We start from the raw sequence: 20,529 nt of genomic DNA, 5'->3' as shown, positions 1-20,529 counted from the left end.
CTTTTCTTCAACGGAAGGAAATGAATGATACCTGTCACCAGGAATGCCAGAGTGAAAAGTGGCCAGTCAGCCTGGTTATTATTTGCTACTCTATTAGAAGCCAGCCTCCACCTGATCCCCAAACATCCTGAGCATGGTTAGGCCCTGACCCTGCAGTGACTAAACTCATCCCTATTAAAGAGGATCATGTACTTTGCATCCTCCACCAATAATATCCGTCCTTATGCTTGTCACAGGTCCTCCCTCTAGACGCTAGCCCTGCGATCTGCTTATCAACCAGTAGAATCCATTCTTATTGTAAAGGTCATAGGTCACAAGTTCTACTATGTTTAAATGTGCAAGAAAAGTAAACAACAAGGCCAGTCTCTGGAAGGTTGTGATCCAGTGTCTGTAAAGATGGCATTCTTCTGCCATGAGGCAGGGGTGTGTGTGTGTGTGTGTGTGTGTGTGTGTGTGTGTGTGTGTGTGTCTGTGTCTGTGTGTCTGTGCCTGTGTGTGTGTGTCTGTCTGTCTGATCCCTGGAACCCACACAGTGGAAAAAGAGAGCCAAAAATTGTCTTTTGACCAGTACTTACATGCTATAGCATGTACACACAGGTGGCTGCACATGCACACATTAAATAAATAAATGTAATAAAAGGTGAAAACACGCCGGGCGTGGTGGCACACACCTTTAATCCCAGCACGCGGGAGGCAGAGGCAGGCGGATCGCTGTGAGTTCGAGGCCAGCCTGGTCTACAAAGTGAGTCCAGGATGGCCAAGGCTACACAGAGAAACCCTGTCTTGAAAAACCAAAAAAAAAAAAAAAAAAAAAAAAGGTGAAAACACATTTACACAAAAAGTGGTCATAATAGTAACAGTAGTTGAAAGTGGAAAGACTCATAATGTCATAGCAAGGACTGTTATTTGGCAGTAGAAAGAAAGAGTTTAATCCCAGCACTCGGGAGGCAGAGGCAGGCGGATCCCTGTGAGTTCGAGGCCAGCCTGGTCTACAAAGTGAGTCCAGGATGGCCAAGGCTACACAGAGAAACCCTGTCTCGAAAAACAAAAACAAAACAAAACAAAAAAAAAAAAAAGAAAGAGTTAGTGATTCCTGTTATACACAAACCTTGAAAAGGCTATGCCAAAGCCCGGTCAACAGAGCAAGCTCCAGGACAGCCAGGGCTACACAGAGAAACCCTGGTTTTGTTTCTTTGTTTGTTGTTGCTGTTGTTTTGGTTTTTCAAGGCAGGGTTTCTCTTGTATAGTCCTGGTTGTCGTGGGCTCTCTTTGTAGACCAGGCTGGCCTTGAACTCACATTGATCCGCTTGCCTCTGCCTCTCAAGTGCTGGGATTAAAGGCCTGGCTTTCTTCCCCCCTCCCCCCAACTCTGGTTTCTAAAAGTTGAAAGGATAATGCTGTGCGGTACCAGAAACTCTCGCATGGGTTCTTTGTAGGGATGTGCATCTGCCCCAGGTGTGTCCTGGAAAAGCACAGGCTTCCTGCCCAAGGCCACTTTGGCCAAGCTTAGTCCTTGCTCAGGAGCAGAACCCAGAAGTGAAGGAGACAGTGCAGGCCTCAGCTGGGGACACAGGGTTACACTGTGCTCCCAGTCTGTGGTGGCATGGAGCAGTAGCCTGAGGTTTTAGGCTAACAGGCTTTTGTAGCCTAAGGTTGCAAAGTTTAGGCTGACTTCTCGGGAAGAGTAGTCTTGTTACAGAGGGCTGCTGGTGACTGAGTCTGAGCTGGTTAGCAGGCCCCAGAAGAGCACACCTCAAGTTGAGAGAAGAAGCCAGAATGTATGAAGTTTGCTCAGCAGCTTTTGTGTGAGTCCAGTGTGAGGAGAGAGCAGGTATTTGGGATTACAGGCATATGTCACCATGCCCAACTACACCTTTGTTTTTTTAAAGTTTCTTAAAACAGTTTTATTATATGTATGGATGCTTTTGCTGAATGTGTGACTGGGTACCACATTTATGCCTGATGCTCATGAAAGCCAGAAGAGGGTATTAGATCCTCTGAAACTGCAGTTACAGAAGACTGTGAGCTGCCATGTGGGTGCTGGGAATCAAACTTGGGCCCTCTGGAAGAGCAGCCAGTGGTCTTAAAGGCTGAGCCATCTCACCAGCTCATTTTTCTTTTTCTTTTTTTTCTTTTTTTTTTTTTTTTTTTACCAGCTCATTTTTCAAGTATGAGTTTTTAGATTCAAATTCAGGTCTTCATATTTGGATGGCAAGCACTTTACCAACTAAATTATCTCCTCAGAGAGGTTAGGGAGGAAGGAACTATGTATGGCAGACAACAGGAAGGAGCAGCTCACCCTAGATAGGGTGGAAGGAGTAATCAAGGGTGGGCAGTAGGAAGGGCAGAGTCACCCAGAGTGGCTGTGCTGTGATCTGTGAGGTAAGCAGGATGGGAATCTGCTAGAGGATCCAGGGTCAAAGCTGCTGATGATCTGGAAGAGAAGATTTGGAGATAGAAAGGAGAGGAGCAAAGCATGTTTAAGAGAAAACAGGACAGAAGTTATAGGTGGACAGTGAAGACGTTTCTTAAAGAGTGATGGCTGTAGCGGGGCAATAGTTCTGAGAGGGAAGGAAGTGGTAGAAGAGAGAATTCCTGACGCTCCTTTGGAATTACGTAGGTGGAGATTGTGTGCTGGTCATTCAGCCTGTGAGGGCTCTTAATGAAGATAAGAGTCAGAGAGGAAGCCGGGCGTGGTGGCGCACGCCTTTAATCCCAGCACTCGGGAGGCAGAGGCAGGTGGATCGCTGTGAGTTCAAAGCCAGCCTGGTCTACAAAGTGAGTCTAGGATGGCCAAGGCTACACAGAGAAACCCTGTCTCGAAAAACCAAAAAAAAAAAAAAAAAAAAAAAAAAAAAAAAAAGAGTCAGAGAGGATCTTTGGACGTAGAAAGAACGGCTGGTGTTGGTGGCGCACGCCTTTAACCCCAGTATTTGGGAGGCAGAAACAGGTGGGTCTCTGAGTAAGAGACCAGCCTGCTCTATAGAACGAGTTCCAGGACAGCCAGGGATACATGGGAAACCCTGTCTCAAAAAATAAAAACAAAACAAAATGAAAGTATGAAAAGGGCTGGGAAGAACATTGAGTAGCCTGAGACGTGATAGATATGGGGCTTGGAAGGGGAAGGGAAACTGTCCATTAATTTTCCTATGGTCGTATTTTACCGCAAGCATAGGAAGGGCAGCTCTGGATTAGCCAGAGATGCTGCTTTACATGTAAGTGTGCCCTGCATCCAGGGCACCATGAGGAAGAGGCCAAGAAGCTGGACACTGGGCTGTGTCTGTGTTGTCCAGGCCAGGGTTGGGGGGTAATGTTTAGATGGTGTTGGAGTATTGGAGTGGGTGGGATTTCACTTGCAGACGTTTGGGGTGGTGGATGTGGAGTGAGAAGATGGGTGTTTAATGCAGGAGTGATGATGGTGGCAGGACGCCCACACTTGGTTTGTACTGTAGTTTAGAGATTCATTTCCCTCTCTCCCTCCTTCTCTCTCCCTCTCTCCCCCCTTCTCTCTCCCTGTCTCTCTCCCTCTCTTCCTCCTTCTCTCTCCCTCTCTCTCCCTGTCTCTCTCCCTCTCTTCCTCTCTCTCCCTCTTCCCGTCTCTCTCTGAGACATGATCTCACTCTGTAGCTCTGGCTAACCCAGAACTCATTATGTAGATTTAACCTGGCTTCAAGTTCGCCAAGACCCACTTGGCTTTGCCTCCCCTGAATGCTGGCATTAAAAGTGTGCTCCACCACACTCGGTCCTCCAGATTGCATCTTGAGTGTCCTACAAGAGTTCTTGTGCAAAGGTTTGATCCTAAGAATGGCATTAGTAAAGAGATCCTTATGTCACTGGGAACATGTCTCCAAAGGGGATTGTGGGACTGTGACTCATCCAGTTCTTCTCTTTTGATTTCGAGCTTCTGGTGGGAGCAGTTTGTTCTACACACATCCTACCATTGCCTTCTGGCATCCCTACTGGAGGCTCAAAGCAGTAGGACCACCTTTCTAGAACCATAACACCCATGCCGCCCTCTAACCCTCAGTGTGTATGTGTGTGTCTGTGTGTTCAAATGCACAGTGACCCTTCTGCCTCCTGAGTGCTTCTGGGATTAAAGGCATGTACTGCCATGCTGGGCTTTCTCTTGTTCTTTAAATCTATGTGCCTTCCACCTGGTTTGTGATTTTTTTTTTTCTTTCCCTGAGACAAGGTCTCTCTCTGTAGTCTTGACTGTCCCAGACTTACTCTGTAGATCCATCTGGGCTCGAACTCACAGTGATCCGCCTGCTTCTGCCTCCCAAGAGCTGGGATTAAAGGCGTGCACCACCACGCCTGGCTCTACCTGGTTTTTGAGACCGAGTCTTTTGTTTGCTGATGTACACACAGGCTAACCAGCTGCTCAGTGTTTGCTTCCTTTCTGGACTCTGGATCACTGGGATTAAAGATATGTGCTACTGCTTTCAGCTTTGTATGGGTTCTGAGGATCTGAGCTCAAATCCTCATGCTGTGTAGCTGGGCACTCTAGCCACCGAGTCATCTCTCCAGCCCTCAATACTTCTCTTCTCCTGAAAGCTAATGACATTGAGTAGCTCGTTATATAATATAAAGGTGGCCGCATTCATGCTTTTAAGGTGATGTTGAGAGAGCCCTGCAGCTCCTTGGGACTTAGTATAGGTCCCTGTCACTTCAGGGTCTCTTTGAAGAGTGGCATACCTTTCCAGATGAACTGCAGCTCTTGGGCAGTTGCCCTAAACATGGACGGTGAGGGGGTGTCAGTATTTCTTGCCCTAAACATGGACGGTGAAGGGGTGTCAGTATTTCTGTGTCTGGACACAAAGGCAGTTTGCTTGGATATGGGCCTTGAACTAAGAGCCATGTTTTCTTGTGGAGCTGTGCGTGGGTGTCTGTTTCACAGAAGGAACTGTCATGAAAAGGCTGCACGTTTGTGGGTGTGGATGTGCTCACCCATCCTGCAGAGGCTACCAAAACATAATATGATGGAAGGAAAGTGAAGCCGGCTGGGCATGGTGGCGCATGCCTTTAATCCCAGCAGAAGCAGGTAGATCACTATGAATTCAAGGCCAGCCTGGTCTACAAATCGAATTCCAGGACAGCCAGGGCTACACAGAGAAACCCTGTCTCAAAACAAAAACAAAAACCAAACAAGCCTAAGTGAGCCAGGCTTGTCAGCGTACATATTTATCCCAGTACTCAGTGAGTGGGCGAAGGCAAGTGGATTTCTGTGAGTTCAAGGCCAACCTGGTCTACACAGTGAGTTCCATAGCCAGCTGAGACTATACCCTGCCTTAAACAAACAAACAAACAAACAAACAAAAAAAAAAAAAAAAAAAAAAAAAAGAAAGAAAGAAAGAAAGTGAGAGTGGTACTGCATTTGGTTTTTGATTTGTTTGTTTTTTGCGATGGGGTCTTTCTATTATGTAGCCCTGGCTGTCCTGGAGTTTACTGTGTAGACCAGGCTGGCCTCAAACTCACAGAGCTCCCTAGTGCTGGAATTAAAGGTGTGCGCACTCATATCCAGCAGGGCATTCATATATATGTTTAAAGAATACTTCTTTTACATATTAAGGTCTGTTTTTGTGTTTTGCTCTTTTGGGTAAGGAAACAGAAGACACCAATGGTTTGCTGCTGTTGTAACTCTCATCCATGTTATGACTTACCTGCTTTGTGGATGGTTGGATATTTCCATTTCCTTTTTCCTTCTGAGTGAATAAAGCTTAAGGGACCTGTGAATTATTCAGAAGGGCGTGGGCTGAGAAAGAGAAGGAATTGCTGCTTTGTGTATTGGTAACAAACTCTGAGGAGGTCCTAGGAGTGGTCTGTGGATGGAGGAACCAGAAGTAGCTGGGCAGGTGCCAGGGGAAGGCGGAAGGCTAAGAGATCAGTCCCAGGTGGCAGTGCAGGCAGTGTTCTGGGTGTGTCCAGGTAGTGCCACTGTGCTTTGCTTCTTCCTGCAGGCTGTGCTTGGTGTGAACAGGCCACCTGTGTTGTGGCTTCTCTTACAGCTTAGAAGCTAGAGGCCAGCCTTTGGGCAAGCTCAAGGGCCATTTGCTGACATGGACTGCTGGGCGTGGAGTAGTGGGCCTTCTCTTCCAGTTGTCGTGTGCTGAGTGTAGGCACCAGGCCTTGCTGACTACTTTAAATTACATCATGCTGCTCTTCTGCTTAAAATGCTTTGCTGGCTTTTTCCATGGGATACAATTTATAATCTTGTTTTTAAAAAGCATTATTTTAATTTTATCTCTGTGGGTGTTTTGTTTGCGTATATGTCTGTGTATCACATGTGCGCATTGCCCTTGAGGGTCAGGAGAGAGCATCATGACCCTGAAATTAGAGTTACAGTTGTACACTGCTGTGTGGGTGCCAGGGATCAAATTTGGGTCCTCTGGCAGAGTGGCTAGTGTTGTTGTTGTTGTTGTTGTTGTTGTTTTTTCCTGAGACAGTGTCTCTCTGTGTAGCCTTGGCTATCCCGGACTCACTTTGTACACCAAACTGGCTTTGAACTCACAGTGATTTGCCTGCCTCTGCCTCTGCCTCTGCCTCTGCCTCCGCCCCTGAGTGCTGGGATTAAAGGCGTGCACCACCATGCCTACCTTTGGCTGGTGTTCTTAACTGCTGAGCCATCTTTCCAGTTCCCAGCTTCATAATCTTAACATTTTCAACAAGGCCTCTAAGCTCTGCTTTGGTCCAGCCCCTCCTCTCTAGTACTGGTCCTCAAATGCTCCTCCTTCAGATCTGACTCTCTTCTCCAATCAAGGTCTCAGCCTAGAGCTGGTCTTTCCTTACTGAATTCAGTCTAGATATTTCCTGCTATGCTTCTCCAAAGGACAAGTTTTTTTTTTTTCTTTTATAGAAGTTAGCAGAATTTGTAGCCAGGCGTGGTAGTGCACGCCTTTAATCCCAGCACTGGGGGAGGCAGAGACATGCGGATCTCTGTGAGTTGGAGGCCAGCCTGGTCTACAAAGCGAGTCCAGGACAGCCAAGGCTACACAGAGAAACCCTGTGTCTAAACAATCAAACCAAACCAAACAAAAAACAGGGGAGAGAGGGAGAGTGGGAGGGTTAGGGGTGAAAAGGATAGAAAAGAAGGGAGGGGGACAGAGCCCACCTGTGTTTGAGATTTATTTCTCAAGAATATTCTAAGTGGACATAGAATTATAGATTGGATATTTTGCTTGACACTTGAAAGGTACTGTACATTTCTTTCACAGTGCACTGTTATTGATATGAGAAGTTTTCTTCCCTCACATTTGAAAAGCAGGTGCCTATGGAGGCCAAGAGAGGGTGTAGGGGACCTGGAGAGATGGCTCAGGTTAAGAGCACCGTCCTCTCTTCTGAAGGTCCCGAGTTCAATTCCCAGCAACCACATGGTGGCATAAGATCTGGTATCTTCTTGTGGTGGACAGGCACACGTGTGGGCAGAATACTATATAAATAATAAATACATCTTTAAGAAAAAGAAAAAAAAGAGAGAATGTGGGATCTCCTGGCTCTGGAGCTGCCGTTGCTTGTGAGGACTGACTGTGGAGCTCTGGGTCTCTACAAGAGCACTGTGTGATCTTGAGTGCTTGGCTCTCTCTCCCCAGCACTCTTCACTGGTTTTTAACAGTATGTTTGATACCATGAGCCCTGAAGTATTTTCTTCATGCTTGACAATTCACCAAGCATCTTGTATCTTTAGCCTTTATCACACTTGGAAGAACTTTTGCCTTTGCTTGCTTAGCTGCTGTTATTCCCCTACTTGTTTAGGAGGGAAATCAACTCTACCTAAGTTGCTTCTTGTGCCCATGGGTGCTGTGGGTCTTTTGGTGTTTTACTCTGTATGGGTGGTTTCTTCTGCTGCCAGCGTGATTAGGGCTCTTTTTAAGCATTCCTGTTTCAGCCAGTGATTGATTTTGACCTCAGAATTGTTCTCTTATGACTGGAGGTCTGGAAAATGTCTCAAAAACTGGGATCTGGGGTTCTCTTTAGAGACCCTAGTCCTGGGCCTATTAGGTAGTTGAGCCGGAAAAGGGACTTTTGATAAAGACTGCTAACCCAGGTTTCATCTCCAGAACCCATACAGTGGAAGTAGGTAACTGCTTTCCACAGGATTTCCTCTGGTACCCTCCCTCCCACACTTAGTTCAAAAGAGGCCTGTGCTCCCTGTATTCAGTCAACTCCTTGGAGGCCAAGTGCAGCCATCGTCCTCTCAGGCTTCGGCTTCCCACTAGCATGGGAATGGTTTTAGACCAGCTGTGCACTGGAGGGGTTAGCTGTAGATTCTCCAAGAATAAAGAGCTCAGGTCTGATTTTCCACATCTCTGGTGGTAGCATTTGGTGGGCGGAAGTAGGAAGGTGATTCAGAGCAGATACGTTCTGGGCTTATGGTGGTAGGAGTTGTGTTGGGTAGTGCCCTTTGAAGGGCCCTGCCTTTGGTGTAGCAGCTGTTTCTGAGCAGGCAAGTCAAGTATCAGGCCTAGTGTGGTACTTTATTTCCTAGCTTTCTGTACGTTCTGTGAGTTCCTGTTAATGCTTTCCATTTTTGTTGTTGCTGTTTATATTTTTATTAAAGTTTTCTCTATCTTGACTTGTTTATTTTATGTTTATGAGTGTTTTGCCTGCCTGCATGTGTGTGTACCACATTCATGGCTGGTGTTGTAGAGGTCAGAAGAGGGCGTTGGGTGTTCCAGCAGTGGAGTTACAGACACCTATGAGCTGCTGTGTGTTTGCTTGCAGTGGAACCTGGTTCTTCTAGAAGAACAGCAAGTACCCTTAACCACTGAGCTGTTTCTCCAGCCCTTGTTTTATTTTTTGAGACAGTCTTTGTAGTCCAGACTAGCCTACAACTTAATATGTACCCTAGGCTATACTTGAACTTTCATGATCCTCTTGCCTCAGCCTCCTGAGTACCTGGATTGCAGCTGGACGCCACTACAGATAGCTCTGTGATGCCTTTGCCTTGGTTTCTATTTGTCTGTAAGTCGGCCTTTATCTTAGCCATGTGTGAAAATCACTCAGAAAAGCTAAAAAACTGGATCATCCATTGACCACTTTGGGGAAAAGACAGAAGAGGTGAATCTTCCAACAGTTCTGACGCGGATGTTACCCTCTTAATCAAAGATTTTGCTTGGGATCCTGCTCTGGGCAGCTGCCTTCTGGTGGCCATGGTGGCCACCAGCTATTCCAGGTGGCCACTGAATGAGACGACAGTTTAAAACCCGTGCGTGTGAGGAGCCTGGCTTTCTGTGCCTTGCTCTCACAGTAGTTTACCCTGCCACACTATGGGTGCATGCTCTGTTGTGGCTTGGGCTCAGCTAGTCTTTAGGCACTGTTCTTTCCAGAAGGGCCCATGACCCTGTCAGCCCCTCCTCACAAGGGGCCTCTTGCACCTTGTATTCGTTTCTCCTCTGTGACTTCCATTTCTGTGGACTCCATTTTCTGCTTCCTCAGGCTACCGTCCCCTCCTGTTGGGATAAAATTCTGGCTGCATAACTGCTCCCTTTTATCTCCTTTCCTAGGCGGCCCTTCACGGACCTGGAGAGCTTATGTGGCCCAGGAAGGTGGCCTCACTGGTGAGTTCCTCCCATCCCACATCATTCCCCAAGACTCTCTGATCTGCAGTTCTGCCTCAGAGCTGCCTGCGTCTTACCTCTTTTCCTTCAAACTTGCTACGGATCATCCAGCCTTGCAGAAATAGTGTCCCTGACAGAGAAGGCTGCATGCATGAGGTTCTGTTTCCTTATTGTGCGTAACTTTTTGCCAGGCCCCATTACCTCTAAGTCATGAAACATGGGTGAAGTGACAAAGGATTGCTTTTCCCTCCTTTTCTCCCTACGGAGTGGCTGAAGGTCTGGGTGACTTCTTTGATCTTTTGGCATGCAATCTGGCCTTGGGCTTCAGGGATTCTCAAAGGATGCTATGACATTTTTCTTGTCTTTCTTCACATTTTTATTTGTGTGTGCATGGTACAACATGCATGTGGAGGTCAGAGGACAACTTGCAAGGGTTTGTTCCCTCCTTCCATTTGTGCATCCCAAAGATTGACTCAGATGACTAGCTTTGGCAGGAAGCCCCTTTACACAACAGCTTTGTTCATTGCTTGTTATGTATCTCTGGTTGACCTGGGACTAGCTATGTAGACCAGGCTCTGAACTTGTGAAATTCTGCCTGCCTCTGCCTCCTGAGAGCTGGGGTTATAGCTATGTGTCACCATATCTAGCTCGTGTGTGTGTGTGCGTGCGCGCGCGCGCGCGCGCACACACACATTACATGTATGGCAGATGTGCTCATCTGTGTATGTGGAGGACAGATCTATGTTGGTGGTCTTTCTCTATTTCCCTCTACCTTTTAAAAGGTGTTTTAAATCATCATATATTTATTTTGTGAATATGTACACACGTGTACCTATGTGTATGTATGTGTGTCACGGCACCTATGTGGAGGTCAGAACACAACTTTTAAGAGTTGGTGCTCTCCTTTTGCCATGTGGGTCCTCTTTCAGACTGTGGTAAGGACCTTTACGCTTCAAGCTACCTCACTGCCACCCCCTTGCTTTTTGAGACAGGGTCTCTCAGTGAATCTGGAATTTATTATTTTGGCTAGACTGGCTGGCCAGCAAGCCCTCAGGATCTGCCTGTCTCCATCCGCACAGGGCTGAGGTTGCAGGCATATGTCCTTGTACATGGCTTTTTTTTTTTGGTTTTTCGAGACAGGGTTTCGTTGTACATGGCTTTTATGTGGGCTATGGGAACCAAAACTCAGGCCATCACGCTTGTTTTGAGAATTCTGTCCCTGAAGAGACATAAGCAGTGTCCACTCTAACGAACAAAATACTATTCCACCAAAACTTATCTTGGGGAACTACTAAATTTATTGAGTTTATTTACTTATGGTTGAGGGGCTTCTTACAGGAGGATGGGGAACCCCAAGGCAGCTACAATGGGAAACCTTACACTGCTTGGATGATGGCTTCCCTGTAGTTTTCAGTTAACTTTTCCACCCTGTGTACGGTAGCACTTCTGAGACCTTGTAATTAGGACAGAACTGCATACACATAGCTGGGGGAGGGGCTGGGAATCTCAAGTGGGGTCCTCTGTTTTGGGGGAATGTTGACTGGCTCTTGCAAGTAGTCAGAGCTGATCTGATGAAGAGGGAGCTGTCTGGCTTGGAGGACCACATTCTACCACACCTGTGTTACAGATGCTTCGCTCACGGAGCCGTTTCCCATCCTCATCCCCCTGCTGCTGTGTTCCGGCCTCTGTGGGCAGCTGTTTTTGTGTAGTCTAAGGAGTTGGGATTCACTTAAAGTGAACATTTGGCTCCAGCCCCACTTCTAAAAGCACATCTTGGTTTGGGGACAATTTTATTTACAGGACAAGTCACATTCCTCTTTTGTGTCTGGAGTGCCTGTCTTTTTCTTTTCTTTTCTTTTCTTTCTTTCTTTCTTTCTTTCTTTCTTTTCTTTTCTTTTTCTTTCTTTCTTTCTTCTTTTTTTCTTTCTTTCTTTCTTTCTTTCTTTTTTTTTTTCCATTTTCTTTTTGCTGTGATAAAACACCATGACCAAGGAAACTTATAAAAGAAAGTGTTTAATTTGACATACAGTTTCAGAGGATTAAGAGTCCATGGTAGCAGAGTGAAGGAACAGCTGAGTATCCAAGTCTTTTAAAAAAATTCTTCTCTCGTAAATTAGAACAACCAATCTTGATTCACAACCATGAGGCAGGGAGAGAGTACTAGGGATATCAGGAGTCATTTGAAACCTGAAAGTCCACCCCAGAGACACATCCCCTCCAACACGGTCATGTCTCCTAATCCTTTTCAAACAGTTTCACCAACTAGAGACCAAATATTAAAATACATGAGCCTACAACCAAGTGGTGGTGGTGTATGCCTTTAATCCTAGCACTTAGGTGGCAGGGGCAGGCTGATTTCTGTGAGTTTGAGGCCAGTCTGGTCTATAGAGCTAGAGCTAGTTCCAGGACAGCTAGGATACCGACCCTGACTCAAAAAACAAGAAAGAAAGAAAGAAAGAAAGAAAGAAAGAAAGAAAGAAAGAAAAAGAAAAAAGTAAGTATATATAGCTACACCTAGACACCTACACACACATTTTTTTTCCTCCTCGTTCAAACGTCCACAGCAGATCTGCATGCCTGACAGAATAAGCTCATGTGTTCCTTTCTTTGGGGTAGATTGTTAAGGACTGCTATGCTGTTCTTCCTTTGACTTTATCATTTGATCTGTCTCTTCACACGCTGGCCAACACCTAACTTGTGGTGTGTGAAGTGGTCACTGATTGAGGGCTTCATTGTATTCCCCTGGAGATCAGGGTATGGGAGCACCTTCTCATTTGCTTGTTGTCTGTTTGCATATCTGTTCTAGAAAGATTTTGATTGAACTCCTTTGCCCAGTCTTAACTTGGTGGTTTTTCTTCTCATTATTGAGCTGTAAGAGTTCTTTATATTCAATAATTATGTTCTTTATTAGATATAATTTTCAAAGGTTTCCTCCACCTGTTTGTGGTCTATGTTTCCCCTTTAAAATTTGTGTGTGTGTGTGTGTGTGTGTGTGTGTGTGTGTGTGTGTGTGTGTGTGTCTGTCATGTGTATTGGGTACCTGTAGAGGCCAGAAGAGGGCATCAGATTGTGTAGTTGTTATGGGGAGTTGTGAGCCTCTTGAGGTCTTCTGGAAGAAAAGGACATGCTCTCAACCACTGAGCCATCTCTCTGACCTCATCTTCTTTCTTTGTTTTTTGAGATAGAGTTTCTCTGTGTTGTCCTGGCTGTCCTGGAACACTATAGACCAGGCTGGCCTCAAATGCACAGAGATCTACCTGCTTCTGCCTCCCAAGCACTGGGATTAAAGGCATATTCCACCACTAATGGTGCATTTTGAAGTGTAAAATTTAAAGTTTTGATTTTACATTCCTTTCTCTCTTATGCCTTGGTTGTTGTATCTTGAGGAAACTTGGTCCTTTGTAGTCTTAAGTGTTACTTCCTGAACTCAGTTTCACAACTTAGAAGTCACTGGTGGCTTCAAAAGGGCCGAGCACACTATCCAGATGCGAAGGTTAAGAAGGGGCAAGATTGGGGACCGTGTTGTGGCCATAAGCAGAGGACTGCAGGAGCCATGCCTCTGTGTTCCTGCTTTTTAAATGGAGAAGTGTTTAAATAGGAATTGGGAAAGGACAAGGGATAATTGACAGCATATACCCTTTCTAGAAGGAGGAAGACATGTGACTAAGAGTTCTCTGGCTGTAAGAAGTTGTCACGGATTTCTCCCTCTTGCTCTGAACACTGCTATGGCTCTGAGTGTGTTTAGCTCCTGAGAGACTGGAATGTGTCCTGTGGCCGAGAGCAGGACTGAGGAGGCCTGTGACCAGAATTGTACTCCTCAGGCTGAAGCTGTGGTCAGTGTCCTGAGTGGTATGTGAATGAGCACAGCTGGGGACAGCCACTGGGGTCCTGTGTGTGAGTAGTGGGCCAGCCTCCTTATTTGGGCATACTTCTGGGCTCCTCAAATTCCTTATGCCAGACCGTCTGTGGAGGGGCTAGATTGGACCCAGAATACATCATCTCTTTCCTGGCTTACTTTGTTTTTGAGACTGGGTTTCTTTGTGTATCCCTGGCTGTCCTGGACTTGCTTTGTAGACCAGGCTGGCCTTGAACTCACACAGAGATCCACCTGCCTCTGTCTCCTGAGTGCTGGGATTAAAGGCATGCGCCACCATGCCAAGCTGGATGGCTTACTTCTTGAGTAAATTTTTTCCTTGGGCCTTCTTTTCAAAGGTCAGATCTAAGATGGACAGTGAGAGATGTGGGGACATGGCTGGCCAAAGGACATAGAGCAGTGAGCCTGGCCCAGTGTGGACCAGTGTGCAAGATAGACAGTAGTCATGGGGAGTGTGATGAAAATGACTGAGGATGACGATGGAGTTTGAGAGGAGCGACTCTGGCAGGGTCTGAGTGGTGTTTCCACAGATGCTGGGTGTTCTGTTGGGTCTCCTCAGTGAAGACTTGAGGATGTGTTTAGACACAGACAGACACGCTTGTGGATATATTCATTGTATTTTTGACTTAATTACATTTCAATTTATGATGAGTTTATAGAGATATAAGCTCATAGTAGGTCAAGGAATAGCTCCTGTTGTTAAGTTTGATAGAAACAACAAGAACAGAACATCTCAAGATGCCAAGGCTGATGACACTCTAAAGTGAAAAAGAAATCTGATTGCAGTAGCATCTGGAGGAACCTCACCTGTTCCAGCGTGTGTAGGGTGGGGCGGGGCTCGGGTGGGGCGGGGCGGTGGGGACACTGCTCTTTACTGCAGTGCTCAGTCTCTGTCCCAGTCCATGTGGCAGTGGTCTTTGTGAGTGTACTCTGAGGATCCGAGTAGTCACAGATGGAACAACAGCTTGTTGGAGCTTGTCAGTATTTAGCAAAATCCTGTAACCAGGGAACCTAATGGGACATAGATTCTTTGGTTTGCATTTTAGCAGAAAAGATTTTTATATTTTCTGCATGACACTTGAAATATATGGATATTGACTCTTGAAAATCAGCCATTCTTTGTTCTTTTTCTCATTTGTTCTTCTCTTCCAACTGTTCCTCCTACTCACCCCTTCCTTCTTCCCTTCCTCCCTCCCTCCCTCCCTCCCTCCCTTCCTTCCTTCCTTCCTTCCTTCCTTCCTTCCTTCCTTCCTTCCTCCTAAGATTGTCTCAGTGAATCCCAGGTTAGCCACAAATTCACTAACGTTAAAAGCTTTGCACCAACAGATTAGAAGCCCATTTATGGTTGAGAAAGACTGAAGTAGCTGGGAAAAGAAAAACTATCGAGAATTCGGCCAAGACAGTAAGATGGGCGTGGGGGGCATGACAGAGAGGTTGCTTTGAGGTGTGAAGGATTGGATGTCAGTCATTCACTCAGGAGGTGGTGGAAAATTGAATTTGAAGCCATCGTGGGCTACTTAGAAAGCCATGCATGGTGGTGCATGCCTTTAATCTCAGCAGACGCTGTGAGTTTGAGGCCAGCCTGGTCTAAAAGTGAGTCTAGGATAGCCAAGGCTACAGAGAAATCTTGTCTTGAAAAAAAAAAAAAAATAGAGCTGTTAGCTGAAGAAAGGTAGGGAACTGATAAAATATTCATATTTATATTTAATAAGAGTATAGTTTATGCATGGCGACACTTACCAATATCCTTATGGATAACTAAACTGTGGATAGTGCCAACTCTCTATATAGTGATTTTTCACATGCGTACACATACTACATGCATGTACACACACACACACACACACACACACACACACACACACAGAAAGCTTTTCCATCTTAACAGGCACATATACACAGACTATAATTTCTGCAGTTTGTGATGAACAGGAAAACTAGTACTGATTTCTTTTTCCTTCTTTACAATTTCACAAATAGAAGACTAACTTTTACCATGTATTGTAACAATCTCAGCATTTAGCTTTGTTTGTTTGTTTATATCTCTTCATTTAAATAACATGTTTTAGTGTTTCTCTTTGATACATCTGAATTGCCAGCATTACTGTTCCTACTTTGTAGTCTTTATGAAGTTGTTTCTGCTGCACAGTGTCGCAGAGCTGAAGATACAGTCTATGCAAGTGGGCTCGTTAGCTGGTCTTTACCTGAGTCTGCCTGAGTCACTGTCCCTTTTACTTATGCTGAAGAATGAAGCTTGTGGCTTCCAGGACATTGTGGCAGGACATTGAGGCTTATAGATGCCTCCTGAGCCTCTGCAAGTGCGTTAGCCGTTTCTGCACACTGCAGGGGTATATAGTCATTTGCACCCAGATGTTGTAAATTTTAATTATCCCAGTAACAAACACTACGAACAGTTGGAACTTGCCAGTTATTTTATCATCCAAAATAACACCGCTTTTTATAATCAGCTAAACTAATGTCTGTCAGTGTTTGAAAGACTTCTGGCAGTGCAGCTGGTCTTAATGCCCAGCTTCACCCACAGCGGTGACATTCACTGATAGCTGAGGTCATATAGAGGCTCCCTGTACAGCTGTGTCTCAGCTGCCTCATCGGGTCCTCTGGGTGCTGTTGGCATGCGTGGCAGATGACTTATTCAGCATGTATTGTAGTGAGGGGGACTAGACAGGATGTGTCCCAAGGGAAGGTCATAAGGAAAGAGGAGCTGGAATTAGCGCCTCTTTAGGATAATTAGGGTTTTTTAAAAGATGATGAAGACGGGTGTGGTGACGCACGCCTTTAATCCCAGCACTCGGGAGGCAGAGGCAGGCAGATCGCTGTGAGTTCGAGGCCAGCCTGGTCTACAAAGTGAGTCCAGGATGGCCAAGGCTACACAGAGAAACCCTGTCTCGAAAAACCAAAAAACCAAAAAAAAAAAAAAAAAAGATGATGATGATGATTTTGTTGTTTTTGTTTTTCGAGACAAGGTTTCTCTATGTTATCTTGGCTGTCCTAGACTCACTCTATAGACCAGGCTGGCCTCGAACTTACAGAGATCCTCCTGCCTCTGCCTCCCCAGTGCTGGGATTAAAGGCATGTACCACGTCCGGCATTTTTGAAGATTTTAAAAAATTTACTTTCTGTATATCAGTGCTCTATCTGCATGTACACCTGCATCCCAGAAGAGTGCATTAGAGGATACAGATGGCTGTGAGTCACCATGTGGGTGCTGGGAATTGAACTCAGGACCTTAGGAAGAGCAGCCAGTGCTCTTAACCTGACCCATCTCTCCATCCCCAATCAGTTAGTTTTTAAAGGCCATTTGGTGGCAGCTCTTAGGTTAGTTTAGTGAAGTACACTTAGATGTCACAGTTGTATGTGCAAGTAGCTGGCGTTTGCTGGCCCCTGTGGAAACCCTTTGAGATATTGCTGAGGCAGATCTGGTAGCATCCTGGTGGCAACTACTAGATGCTACAAATAGTCAGGCTAGTTATGGGAATCCATAGTCTGTGTAGAAAGTTAGGCCTGAGGCTGGGGAGATAGATCAGCAGTTAGAGCACTTGCTGCTCTTGCAGATGCCCCAGGTTCGCTTTCTAGCACCCACATGTTGGCTAGAAGCCATCTGCAATCAACCCCAGTTTTGAGGCATTTGATACTCTCTCTCTTCTGGCCTCTGTGGCACCAGGCACACATGTGGTGCACATGCATACACATAAGCAAAATACTCATATACATAAAAAGTAGAACTAAATCTTAAAGTAAGTTAGGCCTAAAGTGGCAGCAGAGGCATCCACGATATGGCCACAGGAAGTCATGTGATGAAGTTAAAATTTGAAGGATGAACTTGTCAGTTGAGTTTAAGGTGGCAAGAGACTATATACGAGTTGTGAAAGCGATCATGTTGGCTTCACACTCACCTTGCCTTTGATTATTAAGAGAGGAAAGGGGCTGGGCATGGTGGTGCACACCTTTAATCCCAGCACTCGGGAGGTAGAGGCAGGCGGATCGCTGTGAGTTGAAGGCCAGCCTGGTCTACAAAGCGAGTCCAGGACAGCCAAGGCTAACACAGAGAGACTTTGTCTCGAAAAACCAAAAAAAAAAAAAAAAAAAAAAAAAAAAAAAAAGAGAGAGAGAGAGAGAGAGAGAGAGAGAGAAGGGAAAGGTACGAAAACTAATCCTAACAATCAGAGATTGCCCTTGGCTTTCAGAGCGAGCAAGGGAGGAGGCATGAAGGAGCAGCTCTGTGGCCTGACAACCGGCTCACTATGGCCAAGCTCTGGAAGTGGGTACCACCCACTCTGAGAGAGCCACCTGTGCCCATGGGAGGCAGCAGGCCTGGAGGGTGGGAGGCACAACACTCAGTAACTCACAGCATTCACTGATGACTTGAATCGGTGAGTTCTGGCGTGTGCACATTACCTGGACAGTGGGAAGTGTGCACAAACCAAGGGGTCAAGAGCCGAGGTTTCTCCCAGGGGACTGTCTTCCTGTACTATTCCATTTCTGTGAGGAGATAATTGTGTTCAAGGCAACGTCTACAAAAGAAGGCACTTAACTGGGCCTTGCTTACCATTTTAGAAGGTTAGGCCAGGATTGTGGTGGAAGTAGACAGGCATGGTGCTGGAGAAGCAGTTGAGAGCTCTACATGCTGATGCACAGGCAGCAGGCACAGAGAGAGCACTGGGCTTAGCATGGGCTTTTGAGACCTCAAAGCCCATCCCCAGTAGCACACCTCCTCCAACAAGGCCACACCCTCCTGCTCTTTCTCTTATGGTTCTATTAACTGGGAACCAAGCATTCAAATACATGAGCCTATGGTAGCCGTTCTCATTCAGGCCACAGAGACAGAACAGGAGGTGACAGTGACTGGTGAGCATTTCCTGCTGACCGACCACACTGCTTTTAGGGAGGGCTGGGAGCACAAGGCCCCATTAGATGTCAAGTCTGGCTGTCCAGGCATGAAGTGTTTCAGGCTGAAGACACCTTTATACTTTAGTTAGATAAAACATTCTGTTTTCCCTTAAGATATATAGCATCTGTGTCCGTTTATCTTTTTCATTTATGTGGAGCAGCTGCTTCTGTTTTTTGCTGAGGTAAGATCAAATTTAAGAGTCAGTGAAGCTGGACATGGTGACACACACCTGTAATCCCAGTACTCGGGGAAGAGAGGCAGGGAGATAGTTCTAGACCAGCCTGGGTTGTATAGTGAGACCCTGCTCAAACAAAAACAAGCCTCAACACCAAACCATTCAGCATTTCCTGTTCTAATGGTCCATGCTATGTAGGAGCACTTTAACCAGAGCATGATTTGAACATGAACTTGAAATTCACAATAAACTGTAACGTTTTTTGGCTACAAATCATAAGTAGCTGTCTGTGAAATGCTGGAGTTAATGGAAGACTTCCTGAATTGGGCACATAGTTCTCATCTTAAAAGAAAAAGAAGTTTTTGTTTGTTTGTTTGTTTGTTTGTTTGAGACAGGGTCTTAGTGTGTAGCTCGGACTGGCCTGGAACTCACAGAGGCCTGCCTGTTTCTTGCCTCCCTAGGGCTTGGATCGAAAGCATTGGAAATGGGATTAGACGGCTAGAAAAGTGAGATTGAAGCAACATGAGTGTGAAATGCAGCCACTGGGGCTTTCTTTTCCTCTGTGAGTTTCTAAGGCTTGGATTTCTGTTTATGAGTAACGAACCTGAGAGCTATGAAAATAGCAGTGGCTGTCCTCCTGAGTACTGCCTGGAAACCCAGCATTCAGTATCAGGCTCAGCATAAATTGTCTGGCACCGTTTGGCTTCCTGCTTTAGCAAACAGATGCCCACTAAGCAGCCAGTCCCATGGAGAGAATGGTTGGGCTTTGATGGCCCTGTTACCCTGTCCTGGAGAGACAGAAGTGCCTGTCCCCAGAGTTCTTTGGATTCCTGCAGAATGAGGAATATGGTTGGTGGTCTTGAGTACAGCTGAGGCTCTGCTTTCCATAGGGCCAGCCCACATAGCCTCTGAGAAGATAAGGCACATTCTTGTTGGAACTTGTAGCTCCTGAATACTTTCATGCCTCCAGACAAGAGGCATACCCAATGTCTCCAGTGTGTGGTGGGAGTAGTCAAGGGAGCTCGAGAAGTAGTAAGTGTTACCAACACTATCAAGAGAGGACCAAGTGGGCTGGAGAGATGGCTCAGTGGTTAAGAGCACTGACTGCTCTTCCAGAGGTCTTGAGTTCAATTCCCAGCAACCACATGGTGGCTCACAACCATCTATAATGTGATCTGATGTCCTCTTCTGTCGTGCCGGTGCACATGTGGGTAAAGCACTGTATACATAATAATAAATTATTAAAAAAAAAAAAAAAAAAAAAAAGAGGACCAGGCTAAGATCAGAGCGGCACTGCAGTCTCTTGTTATTGGTAATAGTGCGCACTCACAGAATTCACTGAATTGTGCACTTAAAATGGATGGATTTTGAATTATGCATATTATATGCCAGTAAAACCTTTTTAAAAACAAGCTTACTAAAATGTGGTCGGCTAGGAGGGGTGCAGGATGAGGGAGAAGCAGGTGTTACTGTGAAAGGAAAGGGTGAAAGCCAAAGTAACTCAGTCTTAGGCTCAAAAGCAGCGGCTTTCCTAAAGTGAATGCTGAAAGACAGTTGGTCAAAGGCCGTTGGAAGCTTAGATCCTGTCCCTAGAACCCAGCGTGGGCTCAAGCTCAGTCAAGGGTGGTAGGCAGTGCCCAAACTCTGTCAGCTGAGCCTTTTCCTCTGCAGTGGCCTCTCAGGGATCCAGCCAGCACCAGAAAAATTGGGAGTCCTTAACTAGATTATGATGATGCCCTCTGTGTCCTTCCTCAGGGAGAAGGAAGAGGTCACCAGTACAATAGGAATTGAGTGTCGTGGGAGCATGGCTGTGTCTAACCATTGCAGACGCGGCAGTGCACTGGATGCCTTTGTTTCTTTCTTCTGTTGTTTTGAACTATGGTTTCTTATAGTCTAGGTGGGTGGGAGCTGCCTGTGCTAGAAGTGACCTTGAGCCTTGATCTTGCCTGTACCTCTGGAGCAGGGAGGAATTATAGGCCTATACCCCACAGCCCCAGCTGAGGAAGTCCCAGGGAAG

The 20,529-nt window shown here is 46.0% G+C and overlaps 1 protein-coding gene across 7 annotated transcripts in view; it reads left to right on the top strand.

Annotated features, from left to right (window-relative positions):
* Arhgap39 (Rho GTPase activating protein 39) overlaps positions 1-20,529 on the top strand; it is a 92,994-nt gene that overhangs the window by 9,738 nt on the left and 62,727 nt on the right. The window contains exon 2 of one of the 7 annotated variants that reach the window (XM_051159839.1): positions 9,501-9,554. The exons of the other annotated variants lie outside the window; for them this stretch is intronic. The gene's annotated coding sequence lies outside the window, so the exon portion shown is untranslated. The remainder of the gene's footprint in view (positions 1-9,500; positions 9,555-20,529) is intronic. 7 annotated transcript variants of the gene reach the window in all.

This window comes from Acomys russatus, chromosome 17 (assembly GCF_903995435.1).
Source record: "Acomys russatus chromosome 17, mAcoRus1.1, whole genome shotgun sequence".
In the NCBI taxonomy this organism is placed as follows: Eukaryota; Metazoa; Chordata; class Mammalia; order Rodentia; family Muridae; genus Acomys; species Acomys russatus.
Note: the sequence above shows the minus strand (reverse complement) of the source record. Positions and strands in the feature narration are given on the sequence as shown.